At 44.1% G+C, this 15608-nt stretch overlaps 1 protein-coding gene across 1 annotated transcript in view; it reads left to right on the top strand.

Moving 5' to 3' along the window:
- Positions 1-549: 549 nt before the first annotated feature.
- LOC111953900 (disks large-associated protein 1-like) overlaps positions 550-15608 on the top strand; it is a 194771-nt gene continuing 179712 nt past the window's right edge. Inside the window, exon 1 of the mRNA XM_023973391.2 lies at positions 550-746. The gene's annotated coding sequence lies outside the window, so the exon portion shown is untranslated. The remainder of the gene's footprint in view (positions 747-15608) is intronic.

The raw sequence follows: 15608 nt of genomic DNA, 5'->3' as shown, positions 1-15608 counted from the left end.
TGCAAAAATGTAATAGGCAAGTGGAAGGGGGGAAAAGTAAGGAACTTGTCTGCTGGCCCTGCATTAAAGACAAAAATTGGTTAACTTAAGGAGTTTGCAAAGCTGTCATTAAGGCAAAGGATGTCTACTTTGAAGAATCTCAAATATAAGATCTATTTTGATTTGTTTAACACTTTTTTGGTTATTACATGATTCATATGTGTTATTTCATAGATTTGATGTCTTCACTATTATTCTACATTGTAGAAAATAGTAAAATAAAGAAAAACCTTGGAATGAGTAGGTGTGTCTAAACTTTTGACAGATACTGTATGTTCATTAAGTGGGAACATGAATTAATGAAAACTGCGAGGCTGGCATCAAGATTGCACATCTGGGAAAGTTGAAACCAGTTTTATTTTATCAGTACTTATAGTGGGGATGCAATGACAGTGCAAATCAATTGCCTGGTACATACATTAGGCAGCTGGTTCGGTCCCGAGGTGCTGAACTCCAGTCCAGTTTTTCCCCAATGCCGTGCTCAGCCCAAACGCAGTTCCATGCGATCTGTGATGCTGCAGCGGCTCACAGACGGTCAGGTACAGTTAGCCAGTAGCCTACAGACTGGGACTTGACAAACAAACAGTGGACCTCCTGTCTCCACTCGAGATTTCATTAGCAGAAGATAAAGCTAATATTCAAAGGTGGCGAATTGTTTAGGATTATAACCAGGAAGTGCTTGCTGTTTTCTATCAACGCACTTTAAGGTAAATGCACAAATTAGACATAATCTGAGTTCGGTTTGTTTCATTGTAAAATATTGGAATAGTTAAATTTTTCATTTACTACAATGTATGCAATGACTATGATACTATTGACAGCTGGCGTCTAATTTATAATACTGCTGGGCTACTTTACTTTGTGTTGAATATAAATTAAACACATTTCATCAGATAATGTAATGGGACATTTTCTTTGGTTTATACATATGAAGGAATTGGCAATTTTTTCTTTGCTAATAGTAACACTGAAACTAAGGGGGGTAAGCAAATATCGCTTGCCATTGATGGTTTGCTTTTTACAGTTATAGCCCATGACATGCCGCTTTGTTGATGTCCAGTCCATATTTTAACACCTATAAGTGAATCAACCCTGTTCAAGTAACTGTCAAGCTTACCATTCCGTTGTACTGCTTGCTTATTGAGTGACATATATTAGCCTATCAAGTGATAGAGTCCGTCCGAGGGATCCCCGACGCACCACGATCCGATGTATGAGTGAGCGAGCGCATCGTTATAGGACGGTGAAATAAACAAACATGTGGGTCCTTTCGCAAAGAGACGCATTTTAACGAAGCAGCCTACATTTAACATACTGGTTCCGACTTGGGAGGAAATGGGAGACTTGCGGTGAAGAAAAACAACCAATGATATTGGGATACACATTGGGCTTCAGTGTACTCTATTCGACATCTGAAATTGATTGCTGGTCAAAATAACATCGCCTATGTATCGTCTTTATTGTCGGTTAGCTATGTGATGTTGCTTCATTTAATTTCCTAAATTGAGCAAGTGGCGGTCAAATATAGACTTTCGACTGATGGATTGTAGGGGGCACGCACGCACCAACTGATATTAAACTGATGGATTGTAGGGGGCACGCATGCACCAACTGATATTAAAGGGGCTATTCTCATTTACAAGAATTAAGGAGAATTTCGAGAAATTCTCGAGAGGTATCGATTCTCGAGAGACATTACTGTAATGTAAACTCTCACATCTCGAGCGCTAGCTCACACACTGGTCTGACAGTTGCCCCCTTTAAGCAGGGCAGTGTAAACAGAATTGTCTCATTGAGTTTAAACATTCATACATGCAGCAAATATACGAATAGCTAAATAGCAGAGCAATGTTTTTGAAACGGCTGAAATATATAGACATTTTCATTACATTCTAGAATTGTTTTATTGAGTTTTCACCTGAAATTGCAGTAACAGCCTGTTAGATTCCGAAATTGTAGCAGTAGCTTTAAAAAAGGGAAGCTCAACTGTGTTTACCCCCCTTGGCTGCCATTGGCCCCCATCCAAGCAATAAGCATGCAGCAAGAAGCTAGATAACCTCAACAGGGAAATTCATTTTTATTCGTTTTTTTTATCACTTTGGTGCAATATGTAGTGCCTTTTCACAACTCTTAAGCACAAAAATCTAAACAGATCATCAAAATGTCAGTATATTCAATCTAAGCATCTGCTTTTCAAAATGCAATACCCATTTTACTTTTGACATGATTTTCTTGTCATTTGTTAACAAACCAATTAACCATCACTTAATCAAACTGCTCAAAACGAATAACTCGTTAACGTATACAGGTTGATAACTACTGAACACTGTACAATTCTATATTTTCTATACAATTCTACGTAAATCTGTCATTTTGACATCAATCTATGTTGGAAGGTAAAACAAAATCATATACTGTATGGATGTGGCTGTAAATACTACATCATCATTCTCCATCAGCCAGTGTGCTTCAATAGGACAAAGTGGAAACAGTCACTCTATGTGCCACCATTTGGAATTATAGTGTAGTGTACAATGCACTGCTGAAATACCTGGGTTGTATATAACAATATATTCCACTCATTATCTGAATTCCATTGATACGCTGTCAGCTGATGAATTTCAATGCAGGTAGACAGGCGATACTGTATCAGTTGACAAGTCACATAGAAAAGGTGATCTTGTGCAATGTTTCGTTGGGCACAAATGGCATACAAGTCTTTACAGTAGCCAATGGCTTTAAAATACCCCTATTTCTAATGATTTGTCCTACATACAGGTATGTACTGTATAACAATCTGCAATTGGATACAAATATGCTTGTCAAATTATAAAACAAATGCTGTATTTAAAATTATATTTACCACCTACTCTTCTTTCTATTGAGCACTTAAAAAAAAAACAGTTTAGAAATGTTTGTTGTATTTTTTGCGATTGGATTAAATGGTAGTTAAATTGACTAAATGGTGTGCATATCATTATCTGATGTATTGGTGACTAAACAAAACGTTCTGAACGTTTATTGGTCACGTACACAGTTTAGCAGATGTTATAGCGGGTGCAGCGAAATGCTCATGTCAAATTTCTGCCCTGCTAGAGCGGTCAACTGTAGGTGCTGTTATTGTGAATTAGAAAAGTCTAGGCGCAACAACGGCTCAGCCGCAAAGTGTTAGGCCACACAAGCTCACAGAATGGAACTGCCGAGTGCTGAAGCGAGTAAAAATAGTCTGTCCTCGGTTGCAACACTCACTGCCAAGTTCTAAACTGCTTCTGGAAGCAATGTCAGCACAATAACTGTTTGTCGGTAGCTTCATGAAATGGGTTTCCATGGCCGAGCAGCCACACACAAGCCTAACATGCTGACCAGACCGGACACGTCGCGTGTGCGAGCGTCGCAAAATAAATTTAGAAACCCATGTAATTCAATTATTGCACCCACACTGCTTGCGCGCGCCAAAGAGCGTCTGCGACACCAAGGGCTAAAATAGATGTCGTTCCTATTTCTGACGCAGATCGCGCTGCAAGTCCTGCCTCTCCCATCTCCTCATTGGTTTATAGAAGCAGGTATCCACGTGCCATCTCCTCATTGGTTTATAGAAGCAGGTACCCACGTGCCATCTCCTCATTGGTTATACCCACGTGGGTGATAGAAAGACGAAAACTGTTTTGCCGGTAGTCGTGGTAATACAATGAAAGTTTAGATGCGATCACCATATAATTTAAACGATGAAAAAGCCTGGAAGGAGGAGAGATGACTAGAAACGATTCGGTTGGCCGTTTTATATGTGGATTAATTGTCGGAGTAGAGATCCTTGTCCATTTCAGGTAAAATAATAACTCAATGTTTATATCCCAGGACAAATTAGCTAGCAACAGCAAGCTAGCTAAACAGGACAAATTAACATTAGCTAGCAAGTGCAAGCTAACTAGCTAAAATACCATACATGTTTAATGCTTTTCGACCTGTCCCCAAATTAATGTCATTGGTTCAGAGTTTGTTTTGATATTTTAACCTGCGTGTCGTGATCGCGTTTGGTGTGGGGGGGCAAAATACATTTATGCACGATAGCGCACGATGGCAGCCGGTTTGGGCAAGGTGTAAGATCACCATGTGGAATGCCAAGTGTCGGCTGGAGTGGTGTATAGCTCGCCACCATTGGACTCCGGAGCAGTGGAAACACGTTCTCTGGAGTGATGAATCACGCTTTACCATCTGTCAGTCCGATGGACGAATCTGGATTTGGCAGATGCCACGAGAACGCTACCTGCCCCAATGCATAGTGCCAACTGTAAAGTTTGGTGAAGGAGGAATAATGGTCTGGGGCTGTTTTTCAGGGTTCGGCTAGGCCCCTTAGTTCCAGTAAAGGGAAATCTTAACGCTACAGAATTAAATTACATTGTAGACAATTCTGTGCTTCCAACTTTGTGGCAACAGTTTGGGGAAGGCCCTTTCCAATTTAGTGCACAAAGCACGGTCCATACAGAAAAGGTTTGTTGAGATCGGTGTGAAAGAACTTGAATTGCCTGCACAGAGCCCTGACCTCAACCCCATCGAACAGCTTTGGGATGAATTTGAATGCTGACTGCGAGCCAGACCTAATCGCCCAACATCAGTGCCCGACCTAACTAATGCACTTGTGGCTGAATGGAAGCATGTCCCCACAGCAATGTTCCATCATCAAGTGGAAATCCTTCCCAGAAGAGTGGAAGCTGTTATAGCAGCAAAGGGGGACCAACTCCATATTAATGCCCATGATTGTGGAATGAGATGTTCGACCAGCAGGTGTCCACATACTGTTGGTCATGTAGTGTATATTAGACTGAGAAATGTCAAGAATCTAGTATATCAATATATATATATATACTACCGTTCAAACGTTTGGGGTCACTTAGAATTTGTCTTGTATTTGAAAAAAAGCAATTTTTTGGTCCATTCAAATAACATCAAATTGATCAGAAATATAGTGTAGACATTGTTAATGTTGTAAATTACTATTGTAGCTGGAAACGGCTAATTTTTTATGGAATATCTACATAGGCGTACAGAGGCCCATTATCAGCAACCATCACTCCTGTGTTCCAATGGCACGTTGTGTTATTTAATTCAAGTTTATCATTTTAAAAGGCTAATTGATCATTAGAAAACCATCTTGCAATTATGCACAGCTGAAAACTGTTGTTCTGATTAAAGAAGCAATAAAACTGGCCTTCTTTAGACTATTTGAGTATCTGGAGCATCAGCATTTGTGGGTTTGATTACAGGCCCAAAATGGCCAGAAACAAACGACTTTCTTCTGAAACTCATCAGTCTCTTCTTGTTCTGAGAAATTAAGGCTATTCCATGCGAGAAATTGCCAAGAAACTGAAAATCTCGTACAACGCTGTGTACTACTCCCTTCACAGCACAGTGCAAACTGTCTCTAACCAAAATAGAAAGAGTGGGAGGCCCCAGTGCATAATTGAACAAGAGGACAAGTACATTATAGTGTCTAGTTTGAACCTTTGATCACTGGCAGCTTAATTAAATAGTACCCTCAAAACACCAGTCTCAATGTCAACAGTGTCAACAGTGAAGAGGCGACTCCGGAATGCTGGCCTTCTAGGCAGAGTTGCAAAGAAAAAGCCGTATCTCAGACTGGCCAATAAAAAGAAAAGATTAAGATGGGCAAAAGAACACAGACACTGGACAGAGGACCTCTGCCTAGAAGGCCAGCATCCCGGAGTCGTTTCTTTACTGTTGACATTGAGACTGGTGTTTTGCAGTTACTATTTAATGAAACTGCCAGTTGAGGACTTGTGAGGCGTCTGTTTCTCAAGCTAGTATATATATATATATATATATATATATATATATATATATGGTGTGTATAACAAGTGTAACTAAATTTCAATGTACAGTTGTAGAAATAATAGTAGTAGAAATAACAGAGTGATCTATGTCAAGAATACAGTGCTTCAATTTCATGGAAAACTTTAATTTTGCATGAATAACTCAGTGGTGAAAGATGTCTGAAGCCCCAATGAATGCACAATCAAAGGTTCTGAATATAAGATGGGGGGAATTACAAGTGTTATCAGTTTCAGAGTTTTGGTACAGTTTTGAAATACAGTAATCCCTCGTTTATCGCGGGGGTTACGTTCCGAAAATGACCCGCGATAAGTGAAATCCGCGAAATAGAAAACTTTTTTTTTTTTTTACACATTAGCAACTATTACATGTATACAAATACAGTGACTCACGTGTAGGCCGTTTCGTCGACTATATGGGTTTAGGAGATGTTCGAAATTACAAGGTAATTTGGCCAACTTAATGTTAATTTGCCAAGCTGTTTTATGTACGTACACATAACTGCACGAGACGACCAAATGATAGCACAATTCGTAGCATGTTTTGATACAAGAAGCGGTGAGAGTTTAGCGAATCAGAATGCAGAGCACAATGCACCAAAAAAAAAAATGCATTATGAAAATCCGCGAAAAAGCGAATCCGCGATAAGTGAACCGCGAAGTGGCGAGGGATCACTGTATACCACTTACTGGACATCTGAAAAATTCACCAAAGTGATTGAAAAACTGTATAAAAAAATGATGGTGCAATTTTTGCATTTACCTCATTATAATAACATCCAATAAATTGATCAATTAAGCCTAGTTGTTCCAAGTCACTTGGGCGGTATACCGTTCATTCATATACCGGGGTATTTTGAAATACCGAAGGTATGATTTTCAATACCAGGGGTGCACTGCTTAGAACTACAGGTCAAAATCAAATCAAATCAAATTTTATTAGTCACATACACATGGTAGCAGATGTTAATGCGAGTGTGCGAAATGCTTGTGCTTCTGTTTCGACAATGCAGTAATAACCAACAGTAATCTAACCTAACAATTCCACAACTACCTTCAACACACACACAAGTGTAAAGGGATAAAAAATATGTACATAAAGATATATGAATGAGTGGTGGTACAGAACGGCATGGCAGATGCAGTAGATGGTATAGTACGGTAATATCGTATGAGATGAGTACTGTAGGGTATGTAAAACTAAGTGGGCATAGTTTTTAAGTGGCTAGTGGTACATGTATTGCATAAGATGGCAAGATGCAGTAGATGTATAAGAGTACGTATATACATATGAGATGGGTAATGTAGGGTATGTAAAATTGTATTAAGTGGCATTGCTTAAAGTGGCTAGTGGTACATTTTATAATTTTCATCAATTCCCATTTTTAAAGTGCTGGAGTTGAGTCAGTATGTTGGCAGCGGCCGCTAATGTTAGTGGTGGCTGTTTAACAGTCTGATGGCCTTGAGATAGAAGCTGTTTTTCAGTCTCTCGGTCCCTGCTTTGATGCACCTGTAATGACCTGCCTTCTGGATGATAGCGGGGTGAACAGGCAGTGGCTTGGGTGGTTGTTGTCCTTGATGATCTTTATGGCCTTCCTGTGACATCGGGGTGGTGTAGGTGTCCTGGAGGGCAGGTAGTTTGCCCCTGGTGATGCGTTCTGCAGACCTCACTACCCTCTGGAGGCCTTATGGTTGTGGGCGGAGCAGTTGCCGTACCAGGCGGTGATACAGCCGACAGGATGCTCTCGATTGTGCATCTGTAGAAGTTTGTGAGTGCTTTTGGTGACAAGCCGAATTTCTTCAGCCTCCTGAGGTTGAAGAGGCGCTGCTGCGCCTTCTTCACAACGCTGTCTGTGTGGGTGGACCAATTCAGTTTGTCCGTGATGTGTACACCGAGGAACTTAAAACTTTCCACCTTCTCCACTACGACCCGTCGATGTGGATAGGGGGGTGCTCCCTCTCTGCTGTTTCCTGAAGTCCACAATCATCTCCTTTGTTTTGTTGACGTTGAGTGTGAGGTTATTTTCCTGACACCACACTCCGAGGGGGCCTCACCTCCTCCCTGTGGCCGTCTCGTCGTTGTTGGTAATCAAGCCTCCCTGTAGTGTTCATCCGCAAACTTGATGATTGAGTTGGAGGCGTGCATGGCCACGCAGTCGTGGGTGAACAGGGAGTACAGAGGGCTCAGAACGCACCCTTGTGGGGCCCAGTGTTGAGGTCAGCGGGGTGGAGATGTTGTTACCTACCTCACCACCTGGGGGCGGCCGTCAGGGAAGTCCAGGACCCAGTTGCACAGGGCGGGGTCGAGACCCAGGGTCTCGAGCTTGATGACGAGTTTGGAGGGTACTATGGTGTTAAATGCTGAGCTGTAATCGATGAAACGCATTCTCACTGGGTATTCCTTTTGTCCAGATGGGTTAGGGCAGTGTGCAGTGTGTTGCGATTGCGTCGTCTGTGGACCTATTGGGTCGGTAAGCAAATTGAGTGGGTCTAGGGTGTCCGGTAGGGTGGAGGTGATATGGTCCTTGACTAGTCTCTCAAAGCACTTCATGATGACGGAAGTGAGTGCTACGGGGCGGTAGTCGTTTAGCTCAGTTACCTTAGCTTTCTTGGGAACAGGAACAATGGTGGCCCTTTGAAGCAGTGGGAACAGCAGACTGTGGATTTGATTGAATATGTCCGTAAACACACAGCCAGCTGGTCTGCGCAGCTCTGAGGACGCGGCTGGGGATGCCGTCTGGGCCTGCAGCCTTGCGAGGGTTAACACGTTTAAATGTTTTACTCACCTCGGCTGCAGTGAAGAAGAGCCCGCAGGTTTTGGTAGGGGGCCGTGTCAGTGGCACTGTATTGTCCTCAAGGGGCAAAAAAGTTGTTTAGCCTGTCTGGGAGCAAGACACCTGGTCCGCGACGGGGCTGGTTTTCTTTTTGTAATCCGTGATTGACTGTAGACCTCGCCACATACCTCTTGTGTCTGAGCTGTTGAATTGCGACTCCGATTTTGTCTCTGTACTGGGACTTAGCCTGTTTTGTGCTTGCGGAGAGAGAATAGCTAAACACTTTGTATTCGGTCATGCTTTCGGTCACCTTGCCCTGGTTAAAGCAGTGGTTCGCGCTTCAGTTTCACGCGAATGCTGCGTCAATCCACGGTTTCTGGTTTGGGAATGTTTTTATCGTTGCTGTGGGTACGACATCGTCAATGCCCTTCCTAATGAACTCGCTCACCGGATCAGTATTTCGTCATATTGTTGTTGGACGCGATGCGGAACATATTCCAATCCGCGTGATCGAACAGTCTTGAGCGTGGATTCAAGATTGGTCGGACCAGCGTTAATCTACGCCTGAGCGCGGAGCTTGTTGTTTGAGTTTCTGTTTGTAGCTGGGAATCAACAATGGAGTCGTGGTCAGCTTTTCCGAAAAGGGGGCGGGGGAGGGCCTTATAAGCGTCGCGGAATTGATTATAAACATGGTCTAGGTTTTTTCCAGGCCTGGTAGCACAATCGATTGCTGATAAAATTTAGGGAGTTTTGTTTTTGATTAGGCCTTGTTAAAAATCCCAGCTACGATGAATGCAGCCTCAGGGTGTTGTGGTTTCCAGTTTACAAAAGAGTCAGAGTTCGTTCAGGGCCATCGATGATGTGTCTGCTTGGGGGGAATGTATACGGCTGTGATTATGATTGACGGGATTCCCTTAGGTAGTAATGCGGTCGACATTTGATGTAGGGAGTTCTAGTCAGGTGCAGAATGATTTGAGTTCTGTGTGTTGTTATGATGATTCACACCACTTCTCCGTTAATCATAAAGGCATAACCCCCCGCCCCTCTTCTTACCGGAAGATTTTGTTTCTGTCGGCGCGATGGCATGAAAACCAGCTGGCTGCACCGACTCCGTTAGCGTTCCCTTGAGTTAGCCATGTTTTCGTGAAGCAGAGGACGTTGCAAATCCTCATGTTCTCTCTGGATGCTACCCGTGCTCGGATTTCATCAACCTTATTGTCAAGAGACTGGACATTGGCGAGAGTATGCTGGGAGTGGAGCGCGATGTGCCCGTCTCCGAAGCTGACACCGAGACGCCTCGTTTTCCCTTTTTCGGCGTCGCACAGGGTCGCCGGCTGGGATCAGATCCATTGTATTTGGGTGGAAGGCAAAACACTGGATCCGTTTCGGGAAAAGTCATATTCCTGGTAGAACGATGATGAGTTGACGTTAATCGTATATTCAGTAGTTCCTCCCGACTGTATGTAATGAAACCTAAGATTACCTGGGGTACCGATGTAAGAAATAACACGTAAAAAAACAAAATACTGCATATTTTCCAAGGAACACGAAGCGAGGCGGCCATCTCTTTTCGGCGCCGGAAGTTTAGGTCAAGTATAACTATAAGAAATCTAAGATGTGTCAAATAAATTATATCCAGTTCAGGGCTCCAACTATACATTTAGTTTGCTAACTTGCTGCTAAGTGGCTAAATATCAAGATCAAGCTTATTGGTTACAGCAGAGACATTGTGCGTCTCCCCGGCCAACCCTAATTCCAAGGTAACTTAAAAGGTAACTTTAATACGCTGAAACGTCACTTTTATATTCGTATGAGAGGGTTAAACTTTCATGTTTGATATGCTAATGTTACTAGGTGTGTTATTGTCTTGCAAGCTACATTTAATATGTGTACGAATGAGAAAATCTCCCAATGTTTGTGAATTGTTGCAATATTCATGAGTGTAATATGGTTTGGTTGCATTATTCAAGACTGTAGCTAATATTTTTAGAGGAAAAGTTGCTCGCATTGTTGAAACATTTCAAAGCTTTCAAAGCTTATGCAGTGGTTACTGGTAGGGACGTCAGACGTTCAGCCTGCTGCACAGTCCCGATCGAAGCTCCGGTTAAATTGTGTGTAGGAGCATTTTTTAACTCTATCCATGGTTGAAGTAGTAAGAAATAGATGTCATTGTTGAAAAAAAGGTGAATGTGCTTAATTTACTTAATTTAAAATATTGAACTATTTTGACACTGGGAATTATTTTATATAATGATAAATGGCTACCACAGATTCTCATCCATCGACTGGTATATGTATTATACCCAAATTTATTGAGGTTTGTCTGTTGGAAGAACGCAAACGGTACATATCGCCACGGTTATTGTCCTAGTTCCATTGATTTCAATAAAATATTGATGTATGTGATTAATTTGTGCAGGCTATTGATTAAAGTAGAACAAGCGAATCAATTTCAGTCCAAAGTGACTGTTAAAAGTTGGTGCATGTGCAGTTAAAACCGCTCTAGGATAGGTGGGACGATAGCGTCCCACTTGGCCAAAATCCAGAAAAAATGTAGCGCGCCAAATTCAAATATATTACTATAAAAATCAATCTTTCATGAAATCACACATGAAAGACATCAAATTAAAGCTACACATGTTGTGAATCCAGCCAACATGTCTGATTTCAAAATGGATTTACGGGGAAAGCACACCAAACAATTATGTTAGTTCAGTACATAGCCACAGAAAAACATAGCCATTTTCCCAGCAATAGATAGTAGTAACAAAAACCAGAAATAGAGATACAATTTATCACTAACCTTTGAACATCTTCATCAGATGACACTCATATGACATCATGTTACACAATACATTTATGTTTTGTTCGATAATTTGCATATTTATATCCACAAATCTCGGTTTACATTGGCGCCATGTTCAGAAATGCCTCCAAAATATCCAGAGTAATTACAGAGAGCCACYTCAAATAACAGAAATACTCATCATAAACTTTGATGAAAGATACATGTTTTACATATAATTAAAGATACACTTATTCCCAATGCAACCGCTGTGTCAGATTTAAAAAAAACTTTACGTAAAAAGCACACCATGCAATAATCTGAGACGGCGCTCAGATAGTAACAACATTTCTCTCCCGTGTCACACACCCTGGCCTTAGTATTCTTTGTTTTCTTTATTATTTTAGTTAGGTCAGGGTGTGACATGGGGAATGTTTGGGTTTTATCGGTTTTGGGTGGTTATATGGTAAAGGGGGTGTTGGGTTGGTTTGTGTTGAGTGTATGTGTCTAGCTGTGTCTATGTTGGTGTAGTTTGTCTAGGAGAGTCTATGGTTGCCTGAATGGGTTCCAATTAGAGACAGCTGATTTCTGTTGTCTCTGATTGGAGCCATATTTAGGGTAGCCATAGGCTTTCGTTTGATGTGGGTAATTGTCTATGTTTATCGTTTGTAGCCTGTATGTGCACTACGTTCATAGCTTCACGGTCGTTTGTTTTGTTTTGTTCGTTTTGTAATAGTGTTTTGTTTTTGGTTTCCTTCTCCATAATAAAAAGGAAGATGGCTTATTTTCCTATGCTGCGTTTTGGTCCGTCAATCCTCCACACGATCGTGACAGAATTACCCACCAATACGGACCAGCGGCATGTAAAGCGGCAACAGGACCCACCTACACAGGATTATTGGACATGGGAGGAGATACTGGATGGTAAGGGGCCTTGGGCCAACCGGGAGAATATCGCCTTCCTCGTGAAGAGCTGGAGGCAGCTAAAGCCGGAGGAGGCGATATGAGGAGGCAGCACGGAGACAAGGCTGGAAGCCCAGTGCAACCCAAAAAATTTCTTGGGGGCCCTTAAAGGGAGTGTGGCGAAGTCAGGTAGGAAACCTGCGCCTACTCCCTGTACTTACCGTGAGAGCGAGAGTAGGGCAGACACCGTGTTACGCAGTAGAGCGCACGGTGTCTCCTGTACGCGTAGCTCATAGCCCGGTTCGGTACATTCCAGCTCCACGTATCGGCCGGGCTAGATTGAGCGTTGAGCCGTATGTCATGAAGCCGGCCCAACGCATCTGGTCACCAGTGCGTCTCCTCGGGCCGGCGTACATGGCACCAGCCTTACGCATGGTGTCCCCGGTTCGCCTACATAGCCCGGTGCGGGTTATTCCACCTCCCCGCACTGGTCAGGCGACGGGGAGCATACAACCAGGTAGGGTTGGGCAGGCTCAGTGCTCAAGGGAGCCAGTACGCATGCACGGTCCGGTATTTCCGGCGCCACCTCCCCGCCCCTACCCAGTACCACCAGTGCCTCCTCCACGCACTAGCCCTATGGTGCGTGTCTCCAGCCCTTTACCACCAGTGCCTAAACCACGCAACAAGCCTCCTGTGTGTCCCCAGAGTCCTGTGCGTCCTGTTGCTGCTCCCCGCACTAGCCCTGAGATGCGTGTCCCCAGTCCGGTACCACCAGTTCCGGCACCACGCACTAGGCCTAATGTGCGCTCCCAGGGTCCAGTATGCCTGTTCCTTCTCCCCGCACTAGCCCTGAGATGCGTGTCCCCAGCCCGGTACCACCAGTTCCGGCACCACGCACCAGGCCTACAGTGCGCCTCAGCCGGCAAGAGTCTGCCGTCTGCACAGCGATGCCTGAACTGCCCGTCTGCCAAACGCCATCTGAGCCATCCGTCTACCCAGCGCCATCTGAGCCATCCGTCTACCCAGCGCCATCTGAGCCATCCGTCTACCCAGCGCCATCTGAGCCATCGTCTGCCCCGAGCCATTAGAGCCGCCCGTCTGTCCCGAGCCGTCAGAGCCGTTCGTCAGTCAGGAGCCGCTAGAGCCATTCGTCAGACAGGATCTGCCAGAGCCGCCAACCAGACAGGATCTGCCAGAGCCGCCAACCAGACAGGATCTGCCAGAGTCGCCAACCAGACAGGATCTGCCAGAGCCGTCAGCCAGCCATGAGCAGCCAGATCCGTCAGCCAGCCATGAGCAGCCAGATCCGTCAGCCAGCCATGAGCAGCCAGATCCGTCAGCCAGCCATGAGCAGCCAGATCCGTCAGCCAGCCATGAGCAGCCAGATCCGTCAGCCAGCCATGAGCAGCCAGATCCGTAGCCAGCCATGAGCAGCCAGATCCGTCAGCCACATGAGCAGCCAGATCCGTCAGCCAGCCATGAGCAGCCAGATCCGTCAGCCAGCCATGAGCAGCCAGATCCGTCAGCCAGCCATGGGCCGTCCCTCACGTCCGGAGCTGCCGTCCTCAGTCGGAGCTGCCGTCCCTCAGTCCGGAGCTGCCTCCCTCAGTCCGGAGCTGCAGTCCCTCAGTCCGGAGCTGCAGTCCCTCAGTCCGGAGCTGCCGTTCCTCAGTCCGGAGCTGCCCCTTATCCTGGTGCTCTCCCTTATCCTGGTGCTGCCCTTACCCTGGTACTGCCCCTTAGTCCGGAGCTGGCCATTAGTCGGAACTGGCCATTAGTCCGGAGCTGCCCTTAGTCCGGAACTGCCCCTTAATTCAGTGGGGTTAATGTGGAGGGGGGTCATTTGGAGGAAGCTAAGGAGGCGGTTAGTGACTGTGGTGGGGTGGGGACCACGACCAGTGCCGGAGCCGCCACCGTGGAAGGAAGCCCACCCAGACCCTCCCCTAGACTGTGTGCTGGTGCGCCCGGAGTTCGCACCTTAAGGGGGGGGTTATGTCACATCTGTAGTATTCTTTGTTTTCTTTATTATTTTAGTTAGGTCAGGTTGTGACATGGGGAATGTTTGGGTTTTATCGGTTTTGGGTGGTTATATGGTAAAGGGGGTGTTGGGTTGGGTTTGTGTTGAGTGTATGTGTCTAGCTGTGTCTATGTTGGTGTAGTTGTCTAGGAGAGTCTATGGTTGCCTGAAGGGGTTCCCAATTAGAGACAGCTGATTTCTGTTGTCTCTGATTGGGAGCCATATTTAGGGTAGCCATAGGCTTTCGTTTGATGTGGGTAATTGTCTATGTTATACGTTTGTAGCCTGTATGTGCACTACGTTCATAGCTTCACGGTCGTTTGTTTTGTTTGTTAGTTTTGTATAGTGTTTTGTTTTTGGTTCTCCTTCTTCATAATAAAAAGGAAGATGGCTTATTTTCCTAATGCTGCGTTTTGGTCCGTCAATCCTCCACACGATCGTGAACTCCGCCATGTTGGAGTCAACAGAATATACGAAATTACATCATAAATATTCCCTTACCTTTGATTATCTTCATCAGAATGCAGTGCCAGGAATCCTAGTTCCACAATAAATTGTTGTTTGTTCGATAATGTCCATTACTTATGTCCAATTAGCTAATTTTACTAGTATACTAGCACGTGTCCAAACGCTCGCGCAGATGCAGGCAAACGTCGGACGAAACCTTCAAAAAGTTATATTCCAGTCGAATAAACTGGTCAAAGAAGTAGAGAATCAATCTTCAGGATGTTGTTATCATTTATATCCAATAAGGTTCCAACCGGAGAATTCTTTTCAGTCTCTATAAGTAATGGAACGCAAGACAATATAATGAGGAAAGCGCGAGACCAAGAACTGGCAATCTGCCAGACCACTGACTCATTCCCTCCCATCCGGTCCCACAACACAGCATAAGCTTCATTCCACTTTCTACTGACTGTTGACATCTAGTGGAAGGTGTATGAAGTGCAAACAATCCATATATTACAGGGAATTGAATAGGCGATGACTTTAACAACGACCACTCTCAGATTTTTCACTTCCTGTTTGGATTTTTTCTCAGGTTTTTGCCTGCCATATGAGTTCTGTTATACTCACAGACATCATTCAAACAGTTTTAGAAACTTCAGAGTGTTTTCTATCCAATAGTAATAATAATATGCATATATTAGCATGTGGGACAGAGTAGGAGGCAGTTCCCTATGGGCACGAAATTCATCCAAAAGTGAAAATGCTGCCCCCTATACCAAAGAAGTTAATAAGGT

Source organism: Salvelinus sp. IW2-2015, linkage group LG27 (genome assembly GCF_002910315.2).
Source record: "Salvelinus sp. IW2-2015 linkage group LG27, ASM291031v2, whole genome shotgun sequence".
Lineage (NCBI taxonomy): Eukaryota > Metazoa > Chordata > Actinopteri > Salmoniformes > Salmonidae > Salvelinus > Salvelinus sp. IW2-2015.
This window is presented reverse-complemented; position numbering and strand designations above follow the sequence as displayed.